The sequence below is a fragment of the Cicer arietinum genome, chromosome 1, assembly GCF_000331145.2.
Source record: "Cicer arietinum cultivar CDC Frontier isolate Library 1 chromosome 1, Cicar.CDCFrontier_v2.0, whole genome shotgun sequence".
Taxonomy (NCBI): Eukaryota; Viridiplantae; Streptophyta; class Magnoliopsida; order Fabales; family Fabaceae; genus Cicer; species Cicer arietinum.
In genome coordinates, this window is record NC_021160.2 from 18,709,700 (window position 1) to 18,723,262 (window position 13,563).

The 13,563-nt window shown below is 32.3% G+C and overlaps 3 long non-coding RNA genes across 3 annotated transcripts in view; all 3 read right to left on the reverse strand.

Moving 5' to 3' along the window:
- LOC140919276 (uncharacterized) overlaps positions 1–1,311 on the reverse strand; it is a 2,570-nt gene extending 1,259 nt beyond the window's left edge. The window contains exon 1 of the long non-coding RNA XR_012161892.1: positions 1,061–1,311. This is a non-coding gene — a long non-coding RNA (uncharacterized lncRNA). The remainder of the gene's footprint in view (positions 1–1,060) is intronic.
- A 6,238-nt stretch (positions 1,312–7,549) lies between these two features.
- On the reverse strand, positions 7,550–8,004 carry LOC140919954 (uncharacterized). Its single transcript, XR_012162695.1, has 3 exons — positions 7,972–8,004; positions 7,714–7,890; positions 7,550–7,623 (listed from the first exon to the last, which is right to left on the reverse strand). It is a non-coding gene; the product is annotated as an uncharacterized lncRNA (long non-coding RNA).
- Positions 8,005–8,179: 175 nt separating this feature from the next.
- LOC140919491 (uncharacterized) lies at positions 8,180–9,532 on the reverse strand. Its single transcript, XR_012162106.1, has 3 exons — positions 9,228–9,532; positions 8,424–9,140; positions 8,180–8,348 (listed from the first exon to the last, which is right to left on the reverse strand). It is a non-coding gene; the product is annotated as an uncharacterized lncRNA (long non-coding RNA).
- Between the last annotated feature and the right edge of the window lie 4,031 nt (positions 9,533–13,563).

Genomic DNA, 13,563 nt, shown 5'->3' on the forward strand with positions numbered 1-13,563 from the left:
TTTTTCAAACACAACACAAAGCATACTCAAACATATTTATTCACACCAATTTCAATTTCCACAAACACACATAAATCACATCTTCAAATTCAATCCACACATAAATTGAATTAAATTCAATTTCCACCAATTCACACATAAATTTCTTCTAAAAAATTCATAATATTAATTATGAACACATCAATTTCACCAAACATGAATCACCAAAATTTCCAAACATTAATCACCCATATTCAATCTCCAAAATTTTCAACCATAAATCACCACAACAACATTAATATATCAGAGTTCTCCCCACTACTAACTCTGTGCCAACGGTCTCAATTCATTTTCGAGACTCAAGGAGCTAACTACATAAACATAAATATTTATAACAAATTGTTCACAATAAAATTAATTCACACACAACAAAATTCTTAAAATTAAATCTTTCTCACACACCAAACTTTTAAAACCAAATAATCTATATTATTTACTTAAAACTAAATTAAACAAATATTGTCCAAATTTCACATACATACACTCGACTATTAAAGCACCGAAATTTTGAGTTAATAAAATACTCTAAACTTTTTTTTTCTTTTTAAACTCAATCAAAGAGTAATTAAAAGAATAATATTTTAAACTCTAACCATTTTTAATTTCAATCTATCTATTTGCTCAAACTTTTTAACTTAGTTAAAATTTGAACTTTTTCACAACTTTAACAACGCTAATTTTTTTTGTAAAACTTCAATTTCAGATCAAACTCATTTATTTGAAAATAACTCATTACGTAGCTCAAACTCATCAAATTTAATTAATTCAATATCCACAAAATCCACACCTAAATCACATCTCAAAGATTCATAATAATAATTATGAACATATAAATCAAACCAAATATGGATCACCACAAACCACACCTCAAAACACACCAAAAACAAATCCCACTAATTCCCACATAAACAAATTAAATTCATTTTCAACAAATTCACACATCAAATACATCAAACTTCTTTTCCACAAAATCACAAATAATGTCCTAAATGCAAACTAAAAGTTTGGAAGGAGCCCTTACCTTAACAATAGCTCTAACACACGATTACGGTACCGTAATTAATTCCGGTAAAATTTAAATTCGTGACGTCGCGTCGAAAACTAGCTCACTAGCACCGCAGCGTGGCAATGAGCAATTTTCTCTTCTGTCACTTCTCAAAACGTAGCTTAGATCTAAGAGAAAAATGATGATTTGTGTTTTGTGTTTTTGTTTTTAAACCCACCAACATACACTTTTTTTTTTGAAACAGAAAGGAAAAGTAGAAAGGAGAAGGCAAGGAGCAGGGGCAACGTTCCTGTTTCTCTTGGTTCTATATATATTAAATTATAATAATAATGATAAATATTTAAACAAATATCTAGATATTTTCAAATATTTAGATATTTTTATAAAAATCATTATTACGCGTGTCACCTCACATTACATTACAAACCACATTTTCAGAAAAATATCTACTCTCGCCGTAATTCAAAGGGCAGATGAATTTTTCTGAAAAATGCTGCATCTCAGAAATTTTTTTTTTCTTCGACAAAAGATTTACTATAATTAAATAAAACTATTCATTGGCGAATAATTTTAATCGGGTCTCCAAAAAGATATTTTTGGCATTTAACTCACAAAATGCCATAAAATTGGCTAAAAAGCAATGTCATTTTTAGAATACATAAATTAGAATTTAAAATTAAGGGTCTTATATAAGGTTCACAATGCCATAAAATTGGCTAAAAAGCAATGTCATTTGTATGACGTCTATTTTGAAATAAACATTTCTATCCAATGATTTTAACTTGCGAGATATAATAATTAGTTAGTACATAAATGTACTTTTGATTCACTCATTGCTAAGAACCAGAGAGAAACTTCAAAAAATAAAATGAATGCAACAAAATTAAAATGATTTTTAAATAGAAAAAAATAAATTAAAAAATTAAAATAACTAAGTATTACTAAATTATTTTGTAAAAAAAATTAATCAACAATCTCCATCAACAGCGCCAAAAACCTTGACAATTCTTTGGCAAGTATACTAATCGTTCAAATAATAAAGTAATAAATAAAAAATGAAGGCGCAAACACAAGAAGCAGTATTGAATTGTGTTTGACTAAGTTGGATTATTTATGCTAATTTATTTAAAACTATTTCGGGTTTGGTGACTTGGAATAAAAGTAATAGCAATCGAGTTAAGTGATCAGAGGCAGAAATAAAACAAGGATTTCAAAATTAAAGTGACACAAGAATTTATCATAGTTCACCACCAACTTGGTAGCTACGCCCAATCCCTCCACTTAAAAGGATTTAATCCACTAATTCAAAACTTGAATTACACAACACTTGGCCCTACAAATCAGTCTTCTCAAAACAACCTGACACCTACAAATTTTTTTGAGGAACACAAACACCTTGACTCTACAAGCAAAGTCTTCTCAACACAACCTCAAAACTTACAGATTGCATGAGGAACGTGAAAACTATTATCGGGCTCGGTTAAAATAGTTTGGAACAAATTGATTTGCTTCTCACACTAGAAAACACTTAAAAAATATTTCTTTTCAGCAAGTGTTTCTCTAGACCTTAACCTTATGAACTCTAATGAGTTAGGAAATTTTGTGCTTGTGAGTTCTCTTATTTTCTTCTTCAGTGTTGAGTATCTATTTATAGAATAGGTTAGGATTTTTCATTTGTCCTTATAAAATATGAGTCATATCTTTGCAAATAATAAATGTATGTTCTCGTTAGTGTTTCTTCTTGTAAACAGTTCTTGATCATATATTTTTGTAAATAATTCATATCTTCTTCTAGATAAATCTTGATAAGATCTTCTTGAAAATAATTCATATCATCTTGTGATAAATCTTGATCAAATCTTCTTGTAAATAATTTATATCTTCTTGTTGATAAGATCTTGATCATATCTTGTTCCAAACAAATCTTGCCCATATCTTCTTTTCAACTTGGTCAAAGATTTTCTTCAATTATAAATCTGAATCCAATCTTATTTTAGATTGTCTTCAAAAACACAGATTTTCTTTCATACTCTTACATGATTTGAGCTGGAATGGATTCGAGTTGTTCTTGGATCTTCACAAGTTTTTTATTTGACTAAGTCTTCTTTTCATACTTAATTCTTTCAATTTCAGTTGTTGACTTTCCAGAAGAAGGTATTGCGTTTCTTGAATAATGATAGTCAGGGACAAAATTGCATGACTTAGAATTAGTGACATTGGGAAAATCACCTTGTTGAAACTTCAGAGTTAGTGCAACATTAGAGGCTACATATCAGATGTGATATTTGAAGACTGTTGCACCATTTTGATTAGCATATTATGAGCTTTGAATTTATGGTTTGAACAATCTCTTCAGAGTTAATTATACCTTGGTATGAACTCTTTAGAGATATGTTGAGTTTGTGCACATTAGAGACATGCAAGGACTTAAGAGGCATGCTTCAAATTCAATCTTAAGACAACCTTCATAGGCAATCTTCAAACCTTTTTTCAGAGTCATTCTTCACAGGTAGTCTTCAGACCCATACATCAGAGGAAATCTTCGTAACCTTCAGAGGAACGTTACTTTCAGAGGCATATATTTAGAGGCAAACACGTATACTCTATGTTCCTCTGATCTCATCATCTAGTCACTGTCACTAGTGACTTCCTCTGGTACCTTCCTCTGATTTTCTTCTTTCAAATTTTGCATACTTAATAAAGCCATGAATCCAAATTTATTGTTTTCATAAAATACTTTTGTTAACATGAAAACTATAAATGGAAAACCAACTTGGTTCAAACAAAAACTTCTACACACGAATTATTATTAAGTCAATAATGTAACAAAGTATTAATTACTTATGTAACAAAAGGTTAACAACATATGTAGTAACCATTACCAAAATATGGTAACAAATTTATACATTTTAATATTTCAGAAGCAATTATATAAAATACAACTAGTACAAACTTACAATGTCATTGTAACTATATATATACTACACAGTATACAAGCATCCTCTTATGTACACAATACAATTAGATTCCAAACATAAACAACATATGTATTGGTCTCTATCCTCTGATGCATGAACTCTCAGTCTAAATCCCTCTTATCTACTATAATACCTAAAAATAGGGAGTGAGATAATAATGTTAGTGAGTTCTATAAAAAAAGGAGGGGCAGATATACATAATTTTGCTTAAATAAATTTCTAACATGAGGGAATATGAAATTATATTATGTTAAGAAAATAGTCCTTAAGTTTTTTTTAATCTCTTTTCCGTTATTATGAAGAAGATTTCCCCAATTATGTTGACATGAGTCCCGAAGATAATTGGAGCCTCTTTGGAAAGTTTGTATGGCCTTTACCCTAACTGGCGTCCCGATTGTTCTTCATTTACTTATTGCAATGTAAGTCTTATCATAATATTATGTATGAAATTCCAGTTAGGGTCAATGCCATACCAATTATGTATCATAATATTATGTATGAAATGCATGTAGGATATTATGTATGAGATGCATTTGTAATGTCAATCTTATCATCACAATGATTGCAAATAATTAACTATCATCAATATTATATCCATACAAAACAAAATGTAGAAACACGTCTTCAATCAATCATTAGGTGCAATATTTGTTAGAGGAAATAATTAGTTAGATATGATCATTGAAAGGAAACCACATGTTCAAAATCATTCTTGAATCAAAGGCAACATGATCAAAGGCATTCTAATAAGAGGAAACATGATCAGAGTTATACTTGGATCAAAGACAGCATGATCAAAGACATTCTAATCAGAGACAACATGATTAGAGTCATTCTTGGATCAGAGGCCTTTTGATAATAGACAACATGATTAGAGTCATACTTGGATCAGAAACAATGTGATTAGAGGTAGCAAGATCAAAGTCATTCTTGGATCAAAGGCAGTGTCATCAGAGGTAGCGTGACCGGAGGTAGCCAGATTGAAGGAAAATCAGAGGCAGAATAAAAACATTGGGAGTGGTTTAGGGAATGTATTAACATGTAATTATACTTTTCCATTTAACCCTCATCCTCTCTATCACTAACATAATATAAATCATCACAAAACAAATGCAAAGTGGGTGATTTTAAGAGCAATTAAATGCATATTCTTAAACATTTCCTACATGTTAAAACTCATAGTTTGTCCATCACTCTCAGATTTTAAATAAAACCCAATATCAAACCTAGAAAATCATTTCTAACAAAAGTTGAAATTAAAATCGAATCCTGAAAATCCACATGCAAATTATGAAAACAATTATAGGAAAAGAGCTCAAAGTTTCTAAGAGATATCCTTTGAAATTTGAACTGATTGGAGAAAGAGTTGGTTCTAGTAGTTCTTGGATCTTATTAACTATGTCCTTTGTTCCAAGCTTGAAAAATCTTCTTTCTTGTTTAATTCTTGAACATTGAGGGGTATGATCGTGCATCCAATTTTTTTGGGCTGGTTTGAGAAACTTAGGTGAGCTTTTTTCACTTTGAACGATTTTTAAGAGAAAAGGATAATGGATGATTAGATGGAATGGTGAATAGTACCTTGGTTGTGTTCTTTAAGTTTTTCAGCTATGAAAAGTGAGGGAAACGAGTGATAAATTCCCTTTTTGACCCTTGGACAATACTCAGATAACCTTTTGTCTATTCCTATTTTAACCAAAAATTATTATTTCTAAAATAACGTGTTAAAGTTTAATAAATCTTTATTTTAACAAATTTAAATAAGTCAGTTGTTACAATATATGTTTTAATTACATAAATAGCATATGAAAACCATAACTACATGGATTCAAGAAGGATCATCTAATCTCTAATCAACAGTAGTTATGGGGTTAGGTGTCTAATCCATAACTACATGCACTTTTCACCCTTTTGCAATCCAAATTGGGTTTTGGTGTCTTCATGACAATAGTAGCTATGGATGTTAGTTTGGATATGCAATTGATTTGACTCAATTGGAACATCTATAACTTCATGTATGATTAAAATACTGCACATGTATCATGTTGCTTTTTCACCAAAATTTATCACTGTGCTAAATCAATGAAACAATACAAAACTGCACAAAATAGTTGGTTAATCGAGAAAATGAAACACTACGCGAAAAACTGCATTTTACAGCGCTTTTTTTAATCCATTTACAACGCTTTTTCAAAAAAAAAAAAAACGTTGTGGAATCGAGCGCTGTAAAAGATACAACAACGCTTTTAAAAAAGCGCTATAAAACATGTAAATAGAACGCGCGCTTGTTATGCATATTTTACAACGCTTTTTCAAAAAAGCGCTGTAAAATGCACACCCATTATATGAGTTATGGGTCTGCTTTTAGAGCGCTTTTTAACAAAAGCGCTGTAAAATGCACACCCATTATATGAAATTATGGCTCTGCATTTTACAGCGCTTTTGTTGTACATTTTACAGCGCTTTCTCAATAAAGCGCTTTAAAATGTACACCATTATAGCGCTTTACAACAACATTTTACAGCGCTTTTTAAAAAAAGCGCTGTAAAATGTGTTTTTTTTTTTAACGCTGTAAATTAAATATTTGAAATGAAAAGCGCTTTTTACCTTTTTATGCCATTTTTTTTAGAAAGCGTTGTCTTTTATCTTTGTATCCAAAATTATTTTGATCCAAAATCAGTGCACACAACAACAAAACATATTCAAATACCATAAGCAGTTCACACAATCAGTAGAACATAAATTAGAACTCTTTAACTTAATTAACATATATGTAACTCTGTAACTCTGTAATTTACAACCTAATTAACTACATTCAGATACATATATATAACCTAATTTACAACCTAATTAACTACATTCAGATACATATATATATATATAACCTAATTTACAACCTAAACTACATTCAGATTCATATGCATGTTCATATATTGTGTCCTATGATCATTTACATATAATAACTAACAGAATATACATAATATGCACTAGCTACCATATAATATTCAGATCCCTTGCCCAACAGCAAGCTATTTCCCAGAAAATCAAATAATTTGCATGTCAAGCACATACTAACACCAGTCTTCCTTTAATTCCATCAGATCTTCCTCAGAATATGATGGACTGGAATTGTCAAAGTACTGCAATATAAAAATTGAACATATTATATTAAGATAGTATCAAATATATAGATAATTTATATATGAAAATCATATAATGAAAATACCGTACCGTTTCTGGGATAATAGTTTTATTCTTCTCAACAATCTCCTTCATGGATCTCAATACGTAGTACCCATGTCAATGTTATTTGTTTGACGGACTTTATTGGGATCCATGTAATGTTATTAGACTTTTGCTTCGACACTGTAGCACTTCTTTGAGCTCGAAAAACTTTTAAAGCACTATCGAATGAATAAATGTGATTATTATAGCATGAACAAACACATTATTTATATATATATATGTAAGAAATAAATGAATATTACTTACGTGTCGAGCATAGTCTTTATTTCGGGGTGATTGCTGTAATTGTCGTGCACGGGATCCAAATAGTATATCACTTCAGAGACCGCATTGATTGCAAATAGCACCCAATGTGCCCTACAACAACAAAAAATTGGTTAAGCAATTTTGTTTATAGACAACTAATAAATTAAATTCTCATCAATTAAAAAAGATAAAATTACGTACCCTGAATTATATGGTGCCAAGAACAATTTATCACTTTCTATATTTCCTAAAAACATATCTACAATGTATTTTTTTACATTGTCTGGATCGAGTTTCCACATCGACATCTTATGTGGAGACAAGAATGAGTATTTATTTGACAATTTCCTCGTGCACACGACCTTCTCGTACAAAAACCTTCAATGAAAATTTTAAACTAGATTAATTACCAATACATTTAATTAATTACCAATAAATGCAATTAAAAGTACTTTTTACCTTATGTACAAGCTGATTACAGTAGCACTGAGCTCCTTATGTTCGAGAAGTTCGTATATGTGCTCGTTTTTGAGATATTCAACATACTCATCTCCAAATATATCTTTATTCATGTGCACGATGCGCGAATCGTCGCTGCTGCCCATGTTCCTTTTTATTTGGATGTCAAGACATGCCCCGTATTTACCAAGGTGTGGCTGACTTTTATTAGGAGCAGCAGCAGCAGCGACCGATTTTCCCCGATCCAGTTTTTTTGTTGCTGCAAGTTTGGCAGCTTTATTACCCTCCGGCCTTTGTGATTTGGCAGCTCTATTAACCTCCAATTTTGGAGGTTTGCTGCCTTTTTTTGGCTGTAGGGGTGGTTTATTTATTTGGACCTACAAAAATGAGGTAAAATGTTAGTTTATTGAATCTGAAAAAATGACAAACCTTAGGCAATAAATGTGACAAACCTTTTCGGGAGATGTAACTGATTTGTCTTTGGGAATCTTTTTTTGGAGGGCAACAAGGTTTGTGGGCCATGCCACGTAACTACCAATAGCGTCGCTTAAGAACTGCATATCTCCATCGTTGTCCGGTATGGGCAACGGTGCAGTTGGTTCGAAAGCAACAGTAGGCGATACTTTGACATGGCCCGCGGGGATCGGAATATTGTGCAATACTTCTCCCGAAGTATTGTACAATATTCCTTTTCCCACCTTCCGTTGAGTCGGCGAGGACAAGTATAGGACACATGTAGTGACACCCTACATCAATAGTTAAAACATAAGTACAGTTAATATATAAGTTTGTTTAATACATAAGTAATTACATAAGCAAGTAAGTAGTAAGTAATTAATTACCTCGGGAATACTCTTCAAACCGACGTTGCAACTCCCGGTTTCACTCTCCATTTGTATTTCAGGTTGGAGCTGAACCGGAAGTTGCTTGTCTTTATTCGTATTCACCAAGAGTGCCACTTGCTCTGATAGGATTCTGAGCTTCTCTAATACTTCCTCGTTGGAAGGTTTTTGGCGCTTCTCTTGAGGAAAAAAGCTTTTGGGAGTTACGCCAAATCCTTTCCCCCTAACTCGACCGGAATACTCAGGGACATTAAACACTTTCCCAAGAATGTCCCTGCAAGTATCCTTGTTGCCCTCTTGAGTTTCAGAACTTTGTTCAATAATTTCCTAAAATACATGTAACATTAAAAAGATAAGTTCAATAGCATTTTTAAAATACAATATTAAAAAATATTAAAGTGATAATATACTTACACAAAGTTCTACAACTTTCTTGACATTTTCATTATCAACCACTCCTTCTTTATTAACACGCGCTTCCTTCCACAATATATGACGACCCAAGGGTTGATCGGCTTGGGTGTCTTTTCTCTATTCGTTAAAATCATAAACAAAATAATACAAATTAGTTACACACTATAGTTTATAATACAAATTACTTCATTATATAAAAGTGATGTTTAATTACTTACAAGTTGTTGATCAAGGCGTGCATATCCCATACGTGATTTCTTGTATGGGTGTTTTGGATTGCTTGCCCGTTCGCGATTTGCCTTACTAATATTCTATATAAAAAAATAGCAATTGTGTAAAAATTAAAAATACGCTACGAAGATGAATAATAAAACACAAATGCTAATAAATTAATCACTTACGACAAATGCGAGATCAGAACGTTTGGAAACAAATGCTCTCCATTCATCCTTTGATATATAATGTTGATATATTTTTGGAGGTTCAGCACTTGTGTTTCCTTCTCTATCTTTTAGATAGAAATTTGAGAGATGGGATCTAAATCCACGATGGATCTTTCCAGCAACTCTCAAAACATAAGACTTTCGTCCCTCATCAAGAACAAAAGTCGTCTGCAATAAAAAAAATTATAAGTAAAGTATTTTACCGAAAAAAATTATAAATGACAAAAGAGTGGATCAAAAAATTTACTTGAATGTCATTCCATATAATATATTTGGCATCCTTCAACGCCTTATCTCTCCAATTGTCAATTGTAATTGGGACATTTTGACGTACAACAGCCCCAATATAGCTTACAAACATAGAGCTGTTGGGGTCAATTGGGTGACCACTCTCATTCTAGCCAACCTAATAAACTCATATAGTAAGTACATGCCCTAAACCATAAAAAAAGATAAAAAACACACAGCAAACAGAGTATAGTATACCTCAAATTTAATGCCATTACTCCTTGCTTTAATGACTTTTTGCATGATAGTTGCACCACGTTTGACTTCTTTTTCATAAGTCTTAGAGGTGCCAACTTCTTCATTTTGAACTTCTAAATCTTTGTTCGTATCCATTTAACTACAACAAGTTCAACATGCAGTTTAGTATAACATCAACAAGCTCAACATGCATCATGCGTGATTATAAACAAGCTCAACATGTATCAGTATATCTTAAACAAGATCAACATGCATTTTAATGATTACAAAAAATTAATAACATCAATACCTGAATAAGGGTTCGAAGAAAGATGAAATGTGAAGAAAAGAGGGAACGCAGAAAGTTCACAGAAATATGGTTCACAGAAATACGGTATTGAAGAAATACGTAATGAGGGTTACGTATTTCAATGAAAATATATTGTGTGAAATGGGAGAGATGATCTTGGATGGAAATAAGGTTCGAAATGAAGGAGATGATCGTGGAAATAAGGTTCGTAATGGACGGGATGATAGGGTTTGCAAAAGAAGAGAAGAAATGAAGGTTGAGATGATAGTGAAGTTTACGTAATGAAGAGGAAACTGAAGAGGTAACTGTTATATATACGTAACACTTTTACAGCGCTTTTTATAAGCCTTTTTACAGCGCTTATTTTGTAAAGCGCTCTAAAAGGCTTCTTTAGTTAAATTTTTAAAAGGCTCTTTTACAGCGCTTTTCCCAATAAGCGCTGTAAAAGACCTCATTGTTTTATTATGTTATATATAAAACCCTTTTACAGAGCTTGTTCAAATAAGCGCTGTAAAAGGTCTATTTTATTTTTAAAACAATATTTTACAGCGCTTATTTGGACAAGCGATGTAATAGACCTCCTTGTTTTATTATGTTATATGAATGTTTTTTTTAAAGCCTTTTACAACGCTTTTTTAAATAAGCGTTGTAAAAGGCCTTATTGTTTTTGTGTTTTGTTATGTTATTTTTTAAACAAGCTCAACATGCAAAACCCACATAGTAGTAACTGGTCACCACCAAAATCCCTTCCTCTTCACCAAACTCTTCTCCTTTTATGCATCTTCTTCACAAACATCAAAGCTTACTCTTTCACAATTCAATCTCTACCTCAACACCCTTTTTATCTCTTTACATTCTCTTTCCTTCTTAAATCGAAACTTGGTATTCAGGTTCATTGCCATGTTGCGAAAAATGGGTTTGAGTCTGATGTTTTTGTTAACAATGTGTTTTTGGGGATTCCCATGATGCGTACAAGGTGTTTGAAGAAAATCCTGTTAGAGATAGTCATGTTAGGTGTCTGATAATTATTATTAATAAAGCTTTTTACAGCGCTTTTTCAAATAAGCACTGTAAAATGTCTTTTTTACTTATTTTCAAAAGGGTCGTTTACAGCGCTTTTTATAAAAAGCGCTGTAAAAGGCTTTTGTGTTGGTTTTATTTGGGTTCAATTTTGGATGACTGTAACTCAGACATTTATTCCAATCGAATTGGCACTTAATTTACATTATATAAGTGACATTAGTAGCAAACTGTGAGATGTTATAACTAGGATCTAAACCATTCAAATTATATAAGTAGTTGAATCAATTTCATGTGGTTGTTGTGATGTTGCAAATAAAAGATCATTACCAACATCTTCATCATTATTGTTATCATCACTTATTTTATTGGTCGATAGGACAACAGACCATTTATCATTAGAAGGATCAGTGACATAAAACACTTGTTGAGCTTGCGACGCTAAAATAAAAGGCTCGTCTTTGTATCCCACCCTATTAAAATCGACAAGCAAGAATCCTGACTCATCAATCCGAACGCCATTATTATTATCGACCCACTTGCAACCAAATATGGGAACACGAAACATTGTGTAGTCTAACTCCCATATGCGCTCGATAACCCCAAAATATGATAGATTTGCATATATTGGGTTTTTGTCTTTTGCACTTGAGACATGCATCGCTTCAGCTACGAGAGTGACTCCACTATTTTGCATAGTGGTCTGATCATCTTGTTCTTTGGTATAAAATGTGTAGCCGTTAATAACATAACCAGTGTAAGAAAAGACATGTAAGCTCGGACCATTTGCTAGCCACCTCAATCTATTTGAAATTGATCCGGGGTCTATATCAAATTTTGACATTATGTGATTTTTTAACCATGTTACAAAACTTCGATTGTGCTCTCGAGTTATCCAATTTTGATTCCTATTCATGTTCAAACGAGATAACTGATCAATGTGTATTGTAACATACGGTTGAACCTCATCATCATTGTGCAGAACATACAATTGTGCCTGCTCCCATTCTGTCCTTGATATAGTCAGTAGTCTCCTTCCAGTTATCCCTTCTCCTGATAGTCTTCCCGAATGACGAGACATGGGAAGCCCTATGGATTCAACATTGGACAGATATTCAGTACAAAATTCAGCAGCCTCTTCAACAATGTATCGTTCAGCAATACAACCTTCTGGTCGACTTCTACTTTTTACGTACCCTTTTAATATTTTCATATATCGTTCTATCGGATACATCCATCTCATATAAGCTGGCCCACAAAGTTGTGTCTCCTTAACCAGATGAACAGTAAGGTGAACCATTATATCAAAAAACGATGGTGGGAAATACATTTCAAGCTCACACAAAGTAACAACAATTTCCCTCTGCAATGTCGGTAATTTCTGAGGGTCGATCACTTTACTACAAATTTCCCTGAAGAAGAAACATAATCTAGTTAAGGCTAGTCGAACTTTTTCAGGTAAAATGGAACGTATACCTATTGGTAGCAAATGCTCCATTATAATATGACAATCATGGGTCTTCAAACCTTTTAACTTGAGGTCTTTCATACAAACCAAATTTTTAATGTTCGAAGAGTATCCTTCTGGAACTTTAACTTCGTGTAGAAATTTACATAAAACAATTTTTTCCTTTCTAGATAGAGTATGAGCGGCTGGAGGTAGATATGTGCGATTTCCTTTCTTTACTGGAGCCAGTTCATTTCTTATTCCCATATCGACCAAGTCCAATCTTGCATTGACGCCATCTTTAGACTTTCCTGGAACATTGAGTAACGTACCAATAACACTTTCAAATACATTTTTTTCAATATGCATCACATCGAGGAAATGTCTTACATACAATGACTTCCAATATGGCAATTCAAAGAAAATTGACTTTTTCTTCCACCCAGTTTTCACCAGCTCTCCCGCAAAAGGTTTGCCAAATTTATTGGTCAAACCTTGTACTTTTTCAAGTATTTGATATCCAGTCGGTGCTAAAGGAGCTTTACCTTCCTCTGATTTTCCATTGAATGCATTTCTCCACCCACGATACTGATGACTATAAGGTAAAAATCTACGATGTCCAAGAAACACATTCTTCTTACAATGTTTCAA